The following is a 13,894-nucleotide window of genomic DNA, read 5'->3' as shown; positions in this document are numbered from 1 at the left end:
TACACTATTCATTCTGTCTTTGGGCCTGAATCTATCCCTTATTTATTCTATAATTTGAATTTTCTTTTAAAATGTTTATTTATTTAGTTTCAGAGACAGAACGTGGCAGAGGGGCGGAGTGAAAATCCCAAGTATGCTCTGTCATCCCAGAGTCTGATACGAGGATCAATCCCATAAACCCAAGCCCCATAAATTGTGAGATCGTGACCGAAGCCAAAATCAAGACTCAGACAGTTAACTAACTGAGCCACCCAGATGCCCCTATAATTTGAATTTTTAATCTCTTACTCACTTTTGTCCCTCAATCCAACGAAATTAGTGTTCCCCTCTGTTCTGCAATGTGGTGGCCCTGCAAAATAAAACCAAAATCTATATAAGATCATTTTCACAGTTCATTGGTACTTTTCTAGAAATCTTCTTCTGTATTGAAATCCACTTCCAGTAATTGTAATATTTTAAAGGATGATTTACTAATTGACTGAAAGATGATAACATTTTTTATAAGTGACTGTATCTTAACAAGTGATGATGTTAGAATTTAAAAAAATGGAATCTCAAGAAGGATATAGACAATTTGAAATTAATTACTTAGAGAGTTGGAACCATCTTATAAAATATTACAAAAACTAAAGGAAAATAGATTTAAAATGAGAAATTGGAGAGAAGAGGTAGACAATCATTGCCCTCTTCAAAAATATTTAATTTAATTTCAAGAGGAAGAGATATAGGGTGTTTTCTATATTTTCCAAAGAATAATGCCAAGATATAAAGAAAAATAAAACTGGAAAAGAAACAGATTTGGGCATAATATCAGTGAAATTTAGTTAAGAACATCAAATTTAGCAATGTTAAAGTAGATTCCTTCAGTAAAATTTGAATTGCTCATAGAGTAACTCTTATGGTTGGAATCCATAAGTAACTGAGCAATATTTCTGCAAAAGTACTAAAAAAGTACTAAAAGAGGACTTAAACATCTAAGGAACTTTAGATCAAATGTCCTGTAATGACCTTTCCAACCCTGAGATTATAAAACCTAAGCTTTGATATTTCTCCAAGAAGAAAGTAAAGTATACACATTGGGCTGAAGAGATCTTTCTAGTATATATAAATAGCAACAGAAAAAGAAATATTTTAAAATCATTTACAGAACTATGGACACAGATAATAAATGAAAAAAAAAAAAAAAAGGAAACAGTGGTTTATTCCAGGACTGACTGGGGATATCAGTATAATGTCTTTTTTTTTTTTTTTTTTTCTTTTAGAGAGAAAGAGCACAAGTAGGGGAGAGGGACAGAGGGAAACAGAGAGAATCTTAAGCAGGGCCCAATGCAGGGCTTGATCCCATGACCCTGGGATCATGACCTGAACCAAAATCAAGAGTCAGGCACTCAACCAACTGAGCCACCCAGGTGCCTCTGTAATTTACCACTTTTATGTGAAGATTTAAACATTTTTAAAGTAGATAGATCTAATTTAAACACATCGTATTTTCCAAAATAATAAGATTAAATTTGATGTTTATTTCTACCTCTATAAGTCAAAATTCCCTTCACTAAAGTATGCTTACTTGCTCTCCACTACTTAAAGTCAATCATAGCATTTGCTTTAAATTTATTTAAATTTCAATTTAAATTAGTTAAGAAGATGTAGATCTAGTTCTACTGAAGTTTTCTGATTTCAAATTTTCATATGGAGAACATTTATAGCTTTGCTAGAAAAATGAGTTCATTTTGTTATTCCTTTATAGAAACTGGCCCTAAAAAAATGAAAACAGTGCAGAATTGCTTACTTGTGATTTTTAATTTACAAATATTTGTAACAAAATGTTGGCTTGGGGCACCTGGGTGGCTCAGTTGGTTAAGCATCCTACTTTGGCTCAGGTCATGATCTCACCATTCCTCAGTTTGAGCCCCGGATCAGGCTCTATGTTGACACCTCATAGCCCAGAGCCAGCTTCTGTTCCTGTCTCTCTCTCTCTCTCTCTCCTCCCTTGCTCACCCTCTGTCTGTCTTTCTCTCTCTCTTTCAAATGTAAAAATAAACATTAAAAAATTAATAAAAGAGAAAATGCTGGCTTGATATTTGTCATTTTATAATGTCTTCAGAAAGATTACTAATTTCAATAGTTTGGGAACCTACTATTATATAATTGGTCTAAAGTTCACTACAATATACTTATCACTCTAAGTGAATCATTCTGATTTCAGTATACTTTAAAGTGTATTACTTTACCTATCTATATCAGAATTGATGGTAGACCCAATCCTAGGCTTCAGAATCAGATTTCCGAGCATAGAGTTAGAGAATTTCCATGTAAAATTAAATAAAGAATTTCCACATAAAATTCAAGTTTTATGACAGGGACAATAAGTAAAGTAAAATAAAATAGTAAAATTAAAAAAAATCAAACTCCTTATGAAGTCAGAAAACCATTTTAAATTATTTTGAAGTTCTATGAATTTATGTATAAACCAAATTCTTTTCCTTATTTCCAAAAAAGAAATATATATAAATGTATATATATTTAAAGAAATATATATATATATTTATATATATATAAAAGAAGGGGAAAGCTCTGTCTGCCCACATAGCAGTATATATATATATATATATATATATATATATATATATATATACATTTACCTCTATCAGAAGCTTAAATTCTCATCTGTGCTATTTAGTCAACAGAAATTGCTTTAAAAATTATATCATTTGTATTAGGAAAAGCAGGCTTGAACATATGGAAGACAATATATGGTAATAAAATTTTCACAAATTGAAAAGTGGGAGAGATTTAGATTAAAAGTTCCTAAGTATCTATCCCTAATGAGAGAAAAAAAATGCTTTCTTCATAATGTTAAAAAAAATAATGTTTATTTATTTTTGAGAGAGACAGACAGAGCATGAGCAGGGGAGCATCAGAGAAAGAGGGAAACACAGAATCTGAAGCAGGCTCCAGGCTCTGAGCTGTCAGCACAGAGCCCAACGTGAGACTTAGAACTCTTGAGCTGTGCTCACCGACCATGAGATCATGACCTGAGCTGAAGTTGGATGCTCAACTGACTGAGCCACCTAGGTGCCCCTGTTCTTAATATTTTAATCTGAGGAATTACTGAACAAAGAACATGGTGAGGTATGGGAAAGAAGGCTCTGGGTAGGAGGGCTGAAGGAGAGTTGACCCAATCTGGCCACAGGGTGATTTACTGCCGAGTCAGCACAACTCATCAGAAAGGCACTGTGCTTGATACTGCTATGTGGGCAGACAGAGCTTTCCCTTTCTTTTGTTGTGCTACCTGCTCATGTGTATTCTAGTGTCTATAAACTGTCTCAGAATCAGAATCTGTATTTGTGTGTGTGTGTATGTGTGTATTTGCATGTATATGTGTGTGTATGTGTGTATTTGCATGTATACGTGTGTGTGTATGTGTGTGTGTGAGAGAGAGAGAGAAACCCAGATCCAAAGCTTAGTCTTGTCATTGTTTTCATGTCAGTGAGCCTATACACATAGAAGCATTTCATGAGTTTTGCACTTTATTAAATATTGAAGAGGTCTTAAGGATAACAAAATAGACAACCTGTTTTCCTTTGGCTCCCTCAGTTCACAGTACTTGGATATATCTGATCTTTTACTCGCAAAGAGTTGTCAATAAATTTATTTCAAATGCAAATAATTCCATCTATGGAAGATCACCTAAAAATTTTTTTTTCCCCACATGAGAATATAATTTCCCATCAGGCATGGATTTTTGCTTGTTTGTTTTTGTTGCTCTTTGTCAAATCCTAAAGGCCTGGGAAAAAATTCCTGGATCAAAGATCCTCAACAATTAATTGCTGACTGAATGAGTAAGTGAGATATTTTGTCTACTGAGTTTTTTCTTATATAGGGTCAGAACCACATATCTTACTAACCTTGCCTTAACTTGTCCTGTGTAGGAGAGGAAAGAGTTCACACTGGTACAGGCTATCGTGTGATATTCATCTTTACTGTAACTAGGAGAGATTTCTGGTCTTCTCACCTACTCAAATAATTTTGAGTCCATATCTATTTACACACACTAGAGCCCTGGTGTAAGTTTAAGGGGTATTCTGATAATAAGAGAAAACATTATTCCTAGGAAGGCAGGGGATATGATAGATTGACTCATATTTATACCAACTCCAGCTCCTTAAATGAGGCTAATGCTCCTGGTTCCATTCTGGCTATCTGGTCTTGCTTCATGAGGCTACCTCATGGTTTCTCACTCTCATTCCTTCTCTTTAGGAGATCAATTGGCTAAATCAATTAACCACACATGCACTTTTCTGTGAACTATTCCTACAAGAACTTTGGTAGACCTGAATAAATTTCCCAGCCAGTACCTCATCTATCTAGCTGTTTCATGCAGTATATTGTATTTCTCTTCTTTTGTGTTTTCTAACAACAATAGTTGCTTAATATTGTCATGTTTAGTCTGGTACAAGTTTCTAGTTTCTGGGAACATGCAGAACTTCTACTTCCCCAACCAAGGTTCCTCTCCCTCTTCACGAATCATTCTGGGCTGTCTAGAATTAAGGACTTTTTTTTTTTCAATCTATGGTTCTAGAATACAAAGATGTATGGAGAATTATTGTTTTGACTACTGGGGTAGGGTGGACAAAATGACACAATTTGAAAATGTGCAATAATCTAGTTGGTGCTCTAAATATGTCAGCTTCTAAGAGTTGCAGCATCTCTACTTCTTATAAGCATGATAAACTGTCAAAATAAAAAAAAATGAGAAGGGCGAAATGAGATAAGTGAGAAAAGAGGATGTTGGCAGCAGCCATTGATGAATCATTTGTAAAGGTGATGTTAAGAAGCAGAAAACTAATTTTTAAAACTATACTAAGACTTGTTTGCAAGTGTCTTCTATTATCATAAAATAGCATCCTGCTGCATAGCAGAGAGAATTTGATTTTTACTCTGAAAATAATCACTTGACATGCAATATAAGTCTCTGCACTTTAAAAATTGTTTTACCACTTGTCTCCAGGATAGATATTTTACAATCCAATTTAAATGCAATAATCTGAATAAGAATGTGTGGGCCTCTCACAATTTTAGAAACAAGGACTCATAAGGATATTATTTCACTAATATTAATGCAGTAACTCTTTTAGTATTGAAGGTAACAAATCTTTAGTAGTAGAAAAATATTAGGCCTCTCATTTTTGTTTACCAGGCAGCATTTCATAAGATTTCCTGCCTGTGCCATTATCCATGGAGGAAACATTAGTTTCATAATGGAAATGCTATACAGCAAACCTACAATCACCAGATTGTCTATATAAGTAACACCAATGTGGATTTCCATCCAATAATTCACACTTCTTCAGTTCCATTGGACCACAGTAGGAATAGGTGTTGTATATATGCCTTACGCAAATAAACTCCTAAATTACAAGTGGTCATCTCAAACCATGATTCATATCATGCCCTCTTCCTCACTCTTCATGTCAGGGATGTTGCTGCTGTCTTTGTCATGATAAAAGTGAAAACACATCAATGACTCATATATGAACTCCAGTATTTTGAAAATATGTGGGTTCTGAAATAACAGCCAGAAAGTGTTAAAAAAACTGAAAAATTAACTTGAAATATTAAGACAGGTATAGATTTAAAGGTAGAGTTGACTCCCTTATGTATTTAAATTCAAATAAGTACCCCTACACAACTGTGTGTGCCCAATGGGCATCCATCTTCCTTTGGCAGTGCCTTAAAATGTGAACTTTTGATATACTGCCAAATCCAAAGAACAAGATATTAAGGTGGGTGTCCACATCTTTAAAAAGCTCCTTACTCAGGCAAACCTCACCCAAATAGTTGTGCCCAGTATGGATATTAGAACAACGTAAGAGGCTGAAATTTGGAGAATTTGATTGCCTAGAGAAAAAAATGCATTTCATTGGGAGGGTATCCCAATAAACTTTATTTATGAAACTATTGTCCAGTTCATTGGTCTTAATTTATCAATCTGATGTATTTTTTAATGAAAACGTTGAATTAAATTACATATTTACTTCCTGAGTTTTTAAAATATCTTCTTACAGGGGCGCCCGGGTGGCTTAGTCGGTTAAGCGTCCGACTTTCGCTCAGGTCATGATCTCGTGGTTCGTGGGTTCGAGCCCCGCGTCGGGCTCTGTGCTGACTGCCAGCTCAGAGCCTGGAGCCTGTTTCAGAGTCTGTGTCTCCCTCTCTCTCTGACCTTCCCCTGCTCACGCTGTCTCTCTCTCTCTGCTAGAAATAAATAAAACATTAAAAAAAAAAAATTTAAAAAAAAAAAATAAAAAAAAAATAAAATATCTTCTTACATTTTATGCCCAAGTTCTGAATGTCAAAGATGAGTTGCCAGCTATTAGTTATGGACACAGTTAAATCAAGATCCATGTCTTGCATTTTGCAATTAATTTTAATCACAATAAGAAAAGCATTTTAAATTCCAATTAACTATTTTAAGAATTTTACTTTGAGAGTGCTTGATGGCTCAGTTGGTTAAGCAACCAACTCTTGATGTAGGTTCGGGTCATCATCTCATGGTTTGTTAGTTCAAGCCCCACATTGGGCTCTGCACTGACAGCATTGAGTCTCCTTGAGATTCTTTATCTCCCTCTCTCTCTGCCTCTCTTTCTTCTCTCTCTCTCTAAAATAAAAATAAACATTAAAAAAGAATTTTACTTTTGAGAAAGTGGGAAGGAGAAATTGATGCTTACACATACACACACACACACACACACACACACACACACACACACACACAGAGTCTTCTAGGGTTTTACCTGAGAAATAAGGGTAGCTTAATTTCATTTCATTTCAGAAGATCTCCACAAACATGTGAGGAATGCATGATCTATTGGTTATGTTTCCTGAAACACATGGAAGTCTCTATGACCACCCCTAAGGTGCATTATGTTTTGGGGAAGAAAGCAAGTTAATACCTGGTTCTACAAAGAAAATACAGTAACAATAGTACACACAATTCCACCTGGAAGAAAATATTGATAATTGCTGGATACCTCCAAGCAAGGTCTATATCAATCAGGGGCAGTTGATAGTGCCTCTAATGTGTCTCTTCAGTCAAATGGTAAACTTCACAGCTCCCATTTCAGACAAAATGACTGAGTCTACTTCTTGTTTATGGAATGACTGCCTGAGAGCTTTCAATCTGTCCTGTTTGTCCCTATTATAGACATATGGCTCTCTTCCTCTCTATAGAATATCAGTGGGATGACAATGGAAATAAGGGTAAGAAATACAAATAGAGGTTCTGACAAGTATTTCACATGGAATGTACACAATCTGTGGCCATCTATTATTGTTTCCAATGATTAACGAAAATAATTATCAATTCTTATCAGAGTCAATATGTTTGGACATGGCAGACCCAAGAGTCAGTTACATTTAAGGATCCAACTTTGGTTTGGGAGAATTGCTCTAGGATGTTTTCCTTTGTGGGTAAGATTCCAGGGATCATTAATTCCCTCTCACTCTTCTGTATCTCCAGGACATGTTCCCTTTCCAGGTCCTAGAACTGTTGCTCTTCTATTGTCTCCAAATCTGTATGTCCTATTCTAGTAGCTAGTTTTACCTATTTTTAATCAGCACCTACTGGAAACCAGTTCTTCCATCTGAAAACATCAATGTATAAGGAAAAGTGGAATTGTTACAAAAGGTACAGACAGGTATTTGTCCTTTTCTTTGTAGGCCAGTGTACGGAATTCTTGGCAATTAGTGTACTTATATAAGTGTTCATTTTCCTTATGATTTATTATTACATCAACCCATCAAGAGAATACAAGCAGATGAAAAAAAAAATTGTTTGCCATCCTGTAGCTGCCTTACCAAGGTCTTTGGACTGGGAGGAGGGGATGAGAGATAGAATTATAAATTATTTGAATGGATTTAGAGGAGGATATTTCAATACTAAATTATACCAAATGCCTGTGGATATTAGGGTGTGGGGAAAGTCTACTGAAAACATTATCAGTCATTGAGGGTTTTTTTTCTTTTTTGAAAAAAAAAGGGTGCATCATTATCACATGGAAAATTGTCCAGCTGAACACATAACACAGTTTAGTTCCAAGAGCCATAATTATATGGTCCAAATCAGCTGATCACACTGGAACAGGAGCACCATAATGTGAAAAAGTACCAATATTGTTGTGTTCCTACCAAATAGTCTTGACAGTGGTTGAAGTTCTGGTGTAGTCAGTATGTCAAGAGTGAGCAGGAGCCATATTCTGCCCCATATTGGTCATGCGACCAAAGGGCCAGCTTTTGGCAGGAGTCACAAATCTGGCACATAGTGCTTGATTCTGCATCAGAACACTGATTTGTTTACTTTGTGCTCAGTCAATAGTGGTTCAGTTGTCATATCTGGTATAATTATGAATATAGGCAGCAGTGCTAATAATCTGGGTGATGAAATATCTTAATCAGACCCTGACTTCATTGGGTCTCTTCAGCTAAAAGACCCTTACTGTGTGCATCTTATGTGAATAATCTAGAGTCTGATTAGTAGCCATGATTAGTAGCCATGTGGAAACAAATCATGTACATTTCCCTAGAGAGGTGTCTTTAATTTTGTAGTTTTGCAATCAGGAGACAAAATAAGAACTCAATCTCTTGAGTCTTAGCTCAAGAGCCAGTGAAACTATAACAAATTTAATCAAGGGGAGTATTGGCCAGAGACATGCCCATAGCCTTGTGTTCAGCCCAATAAACAGAGAGAGCATGCCATTGGCAGTTCTGGATAGCTGATGGTGAGATACAACAGCTGCCATAGCCCAGTGGGTACTGTCAGGTTTCACCACATCCAAAGCATCAGTGAACCAGGCCAGGTATTTGGGGGAAGCTCTGTGAATTGTGGACCCCACTGAGCCAGTAACTTTGCTTCAGTCAATGGAGTAGAAAACGAAGTTTTCCCTAATGAGATAGTTGTCACTTTTTCATATAAAACTAAAGAGCTACCTGGGCCAAATCACCTGTGTTCTTGACTATAAGTTTTCCATTTCACTAGTTAGCTTTCTGGGCACTATCTTCTTTGTTAATCATTGAATCTGAGTTGATCCACAACCAAATAGGAATATTTGGTTTGGAAGTCACAAGACCTTCAAAGTTCATGTGTTCAGTTTATACAAGAGTTTAATAATAAGCAAATAGCTGCTTTTGAAAATAAATGTGGCCTGGTAGCTAGTCCCAGGAGAAAATGAGTGCAAATCCCTAAGACTGCATCTCATTGCCAGAGGTTCCAGTGTTCAAAATCATCAGTCACAAAGGCTCAAACTTCAAAGGATTATAAGAATAGGAGGGCCCAGTGTTCTTAGCACTTCTCTGTTCGTTTTGTTTTGCTGTTTTTTTCCCCATTAGGGGAATCCCTTTCTGGTACTTATGGGAAGAGGAAGTGGAAGCATTTAACACATTGATTCCGACTACATATTCAGGTGTAAAAGCAATGACACATGGAGCACCAGGGTGGCTCAGTGGGTTAACCATCTGACTCTTGGTTTTGGCTTAGGTCATGATCTCGCAGGTCATGCCCTGCATTGGGCTCTGTGCTGACAATGCTTGGGATTTTCTCTCTCTCTCTCTCTCTCTCTCTCTCTCTCTCTCCCCTCGCATACTCCTCTCTCTCTCTCAAAATATGTAAATAAACTTCAAAAAAATAAATAAAAGCAATGACAACAGTTATACAGAACCGACTATAGAAGTTCTGGTTATATCTTCCATGAGCAAAAGCATGTATTTTCTTCTTTTGGGCAGATAGAGTGAAGGGCCAATCATCTCAATAAAATAGGGGATTGAATGGATGGGGGATGGTTTATACGTATAGTTAAACTCAGGGCACTTCTGCTTCACTCCAGTTCCGCAGGTAGGTTCTGCTATGATCTGAATGTTTGTCTCTTACATTCATATGTTAAAAACTTACCACCCATGGTAATGTCATTAAAAGGTGGGTTTTCTTTGGGAGGTGGTTAGGTCACAAGGGTGGACCCTTCATGAACAGGATTAGTGCACTTACAAAAGAGATCACAGATAGCTAGTTTGCCTCTTCCACTATATGAGGACACAGCAAGAAGCTAGCAGTCTGAAAGCTAGAAGAGGGTTTTCACCAGAACCTGGCCATGCTGGTACTCTTATCTGGGACCGCCAGATTCCAGAACTGTGAGAAATAAGTTTTTGTTGTTTATAAGCCACTCACTCTGTGCTTTTTGTCATCATAGCTCAAATGTACTAAAATGGGCTCCTTTCAAACTTTTAATTGAGCCTAAGTTTCCCTTTCCTCAACCCTGACAGTTCTTTCCTCCAGAAATTTTGAGATGGATTTTTAACCTCATTCCAAGCATATTAACAATTTGCTGAATGAGTTTAGGGGAGATGAACTAAGAGTATGATGGAAGCAACACACCATGAGCTCTAACTCATCATCAAAAGTGATTTAGTTTCTGCCTTTTTTGCCAGATTCTTTCACTCTTACAGCCTACAGCAGTTAACAATTCAACTTCCCTGAGGCCACCAAATTGAAGAAGCCCAAACTATTCGATAGGGATTATATAGATAAGCCTGGGACCATATGGACAGAGACAGAGGACAGATAGCCCTCAGTATTCCATTCCTCTACTATTCCAGCTCTAGTCATATCCAAATGCAACCATTTCAGAGACTCTAAGCCAGAATCATCCAGCTAATATTTCCTGGCATTCTTATCCCAAAGAAACTCTAAGAGAAAATAAATGTTGTTTTAAGTCAAAGTTTAAGCCTAAATTTTGAAGTGATCTTTTCCAGAGAAATGCTTAACTGGAATATCTAGTCTCCAGTCTGTGATGCCAACAGAATAAGATGGTCAAAATATCTGCTGTTTCTTTAGTCCCGTATAAAGTTTGTCTACCAGGGCCAATAGAAACACAACTTACGCCAAGATCTGGCAAATTCCCAGAGGGAATTAAGTAGCTGGCAATCATTAAATCATTTTAAAAGGCTTTTTTTCTCTGGAATTTTAGTGCATCTGGTCTTTGTCAGTTGGTCTCTGATATATTTAAAAATACACTTATTTATTCATTTGTTTGTTTGTTTGCAGTTTATTCTTTTATTTTCTAGCAACCACAGAGGGATTCTTGGCCTGCTGATACACAATCCATTCTGTTCCCATTCTGTTTAAAGGCAAATAACCCCCTTCACTCACTATACCTATTTCCAGCTAAGTTTTATCATTGCATCTGTCACTATTTAGAACACACACACACACACATACACACACACACACAGATATTTTGTTCAGTTTGTTATAATACTTATATACTAATCAGTATAGAATCTAGGATTTTCTAAGTCCAAAACAAAGTTATAAATATGCTATTTCTTAACTTGAATAATGGATAATTTATGTATTTTTTCTAAATTTCATCATTTCTGAGTATTATAAAACTAGATAGTAAAGGCAATCATACCCAAAGCAAAACAGATGCCTTCTGAAAAAGCTGCCCTCCTTCTCAATGGTCCAGATTAGAACACAGAACCACATACAGACCAACCACCACAGTACATCTGGGATGTAGTAATTGATATAAGCCAGGTAAGGCTCACTCCTGTATTGGGGGCAGGATGATCACTAAGAATTTTGAGGTTCTGTTAGGAACGGGGAGGGAATATACTAGTTAGTATTCTTAACACTAAACAATATAAAATGATTTCTGTAATTTCTGCTAAAAAATATTGAACAGCTATCAGAGGGCCCATTGTATATACTATCTAGCTAACCATATGTAGAAATGGAATAGGGTACAAATTAAAGAAATACGAGAAATCCAGTCTCTTTGGTATGACTCCACCCACTAGAAATTGGCTGCCATGCCACAGGATCTAGACATTCCAGAATACTCACCATTGCATTGCTTTTCTATTGCTTCCTAGGTTCCTATTCATTCCAAAACACTGTTTCTGAGAAGAAGCGCAGTGTCCTTATTTAGTATTCCATATTTGAAAGCCAGACCCCATATCCAACTTTTCCTGGATTTACCTAAAATATTCAGATGGCACATAGTGAAAGAATAACATAAATAGAAGAAGATAAAACAGAAACAAACATCCATGTTATTTCTTCCACTTTTCTGTGCAATGCTAGTCATACACTTTCATTTACCAACGTAGATAAAGTACAGTTCAGGGTTCTCAAGCACATTATTACATTAAAAGTCAAATTCAGTTGTGTTCCAGACCTGCATGGCCATGGCTACATTGTATCTATTAACAAATTAAAACAACTAAAATGTATAATCTTCCAGTTCTATATGTCAAAAATAGGCCGTGGGTCTCACCAAGCCCGGGTCAAGCCGTGGTCCTGCTACACTCCTTGCTGGAGGCTCTAGTCACAGCCAGTAGCTATGACTTTTTTTTTTCTGTGGTTCTACATTTCTGTCTGGTTGACTACATCAGGAGTTTTTCCCATTTTGATTATACGGAGTCCATTTTAACAATCCGGGATAATCTGAACCTGATTACACCTGAACCCTAATTACACCTCCAAAGTCTCTCCTGCCGCATAGAGTAACATATTGGGTAACATATTCACAGAATCTGTGGACAGTGGTGGTTCCTTCCTTCCTTCCTTCCTTCCTTCCTTCCTTCCTTCCTTCCTTCCTTCCTTCCTTCCTCCTTCCTTCCTTCCTTCCTTCCTTCCTTCCTTCCTTCCTTCCTTCTCTCCTTCCTCCCTCTCTCCAGTGGAGTACCTGGTTTATTGTGACGTAGGTGAATCCCAGAATTCCAGCACAGCCATAGATTGTGAAACGAAGGTGTGGGTTTCTGGGTGTCTGGGTCTGGGCTAAAATTTCACCGTGTAAATCCGGAAGGCCTCGACCTGTGTGGACGCTGCTGTGCTGCTTCCAGCACCTTGAAAGCCCAACACCTGTGCCGGGCTTGCGCCTGCTCCTACTACTTGTGCGCCGCCACGCAGGTGAGTATCAGGGTCATCTGGAGGTCACAGGCCCACTGGGGCTTGCCCCTCATTCGCCCGCTCCGCGCGGCCCCTCTTGCCCTCTTCCGTGCGCTGCACTTGGCCGCTGGCGACGTCGCACGGCTCACCAGGGGAAACAGGTCAGTCTCCAGCCAGGTGCTGCCCCAACTGTGCAGATAGGCCAGGTCAGTGTAGACCGAGGGCAGGGGAAGAGGGAGGGAGTCGGCTGCTGGCTGACTCAGATGGGCTTCGAGCTGCGTCTGGGGGTTGAGGACTTTCTGTACAGGGGCACCCTTGGAACTGGCCTCGCCCCGGGCGCTGAGTTGCAGACTGAGCTGCCTGGCTCTCAAATAGCTTGCCTCCTTGGTATTGACAGCCGTCCAAATAGGCGGCAGTACTGGCGTAGGGGCGAACCCGGGACTTCTGCGAGCTGCCTAGGCCCTCTGACAGCTGGGGGCTGGAGGTTGGGAGCAGCAAAGGGGGGGGGGTCCACCATGCACAGGCTGGGAGGAGTGGGCAACGGTGGGAGAAACTGGCAGCGAGTCTTGGCAAAGAACCCCGAAATCCTTCGTATCTTCCTCTGAGTTCGTGGTGTCAGAGAACCGTGGGTAGGGACTCGCCGCCAGAGCACTACCCTGCCCCTGCCCTTGGAGCCGCCGGGGATAGGGGAGTCGGTACCCTGGGTACAGCCATGCGGTGACCACTCGCGGTAGGCCCTCGCGTTTCGGGGAGGCGGGGCACCGCGCGCGGGCCGCGCGGCGCGAGCTTCAGCCGGTGCCCTTCAGCGGTGGTGACGCGGCGGTTCTGCGGCGCAGCGCTCTGCCGCAGCGCAGGCTCCAAGGAGGCAGAAGTGACTCCATCCCTGCCCGTGCGGAGAGCCCACCCCTGTAGGCAACCGCGGGAGTGACGTCCCGCCTGGCCTCCTGGCCG

The 13,894-nt window shown here is 38.9% G+C and overlaps 1 long non-coding RNA gene across 2 annotated transcripts; it reads right to left on the bottom strand.

Moving 5' to 3' along the window:
* Positions 1-291: 291 nt before the first annotated feature.
* On the bottom strand, positions 292-12,595 carry LOC120225616. Of its 2 annotated transcripts, none has more exons than XR_005526839.1 (3): positions 12,516-12,595; positions 11,897-12,031; positions 292-349 (listed from the first exon to the last, which is right to left on the bottom strand). It is a non-coding gene; the product is annotated as an uncharacterized LOC120225616 (long non-coding RNA). The 2 variants fall into 2 exon arrangements; XR_005526840.1 differs by lacking the exon at positions 292-349 and adding an exon at positions 11,469-11,640.
* Between the last annotated feature and the right edge of the window lie 1,299 nt (positions 12,596-13,894).

The sequence above is a fragment of the Hyaena hyaena genome, unplaced genomic scaffold (genome assembly GCF_003009895.1).
Source record: "Hyaena hyaena isolate Hyena2069 unplaced genomic scaffold, ASM300989v1 scaffold_1451, whole genome shotgun sequence".
Classification (NCBI taxonomy): Eukaryota; Metazoa; Chordata; class Mammalia; order Carnivora; family Hyaenidae; genus Hyaena; species Hyaena hyaena.
Note: the sequence above shows the minus strand (reverse complement) of the source record. Positions and strands in the feature narration are given on the sequence as shown.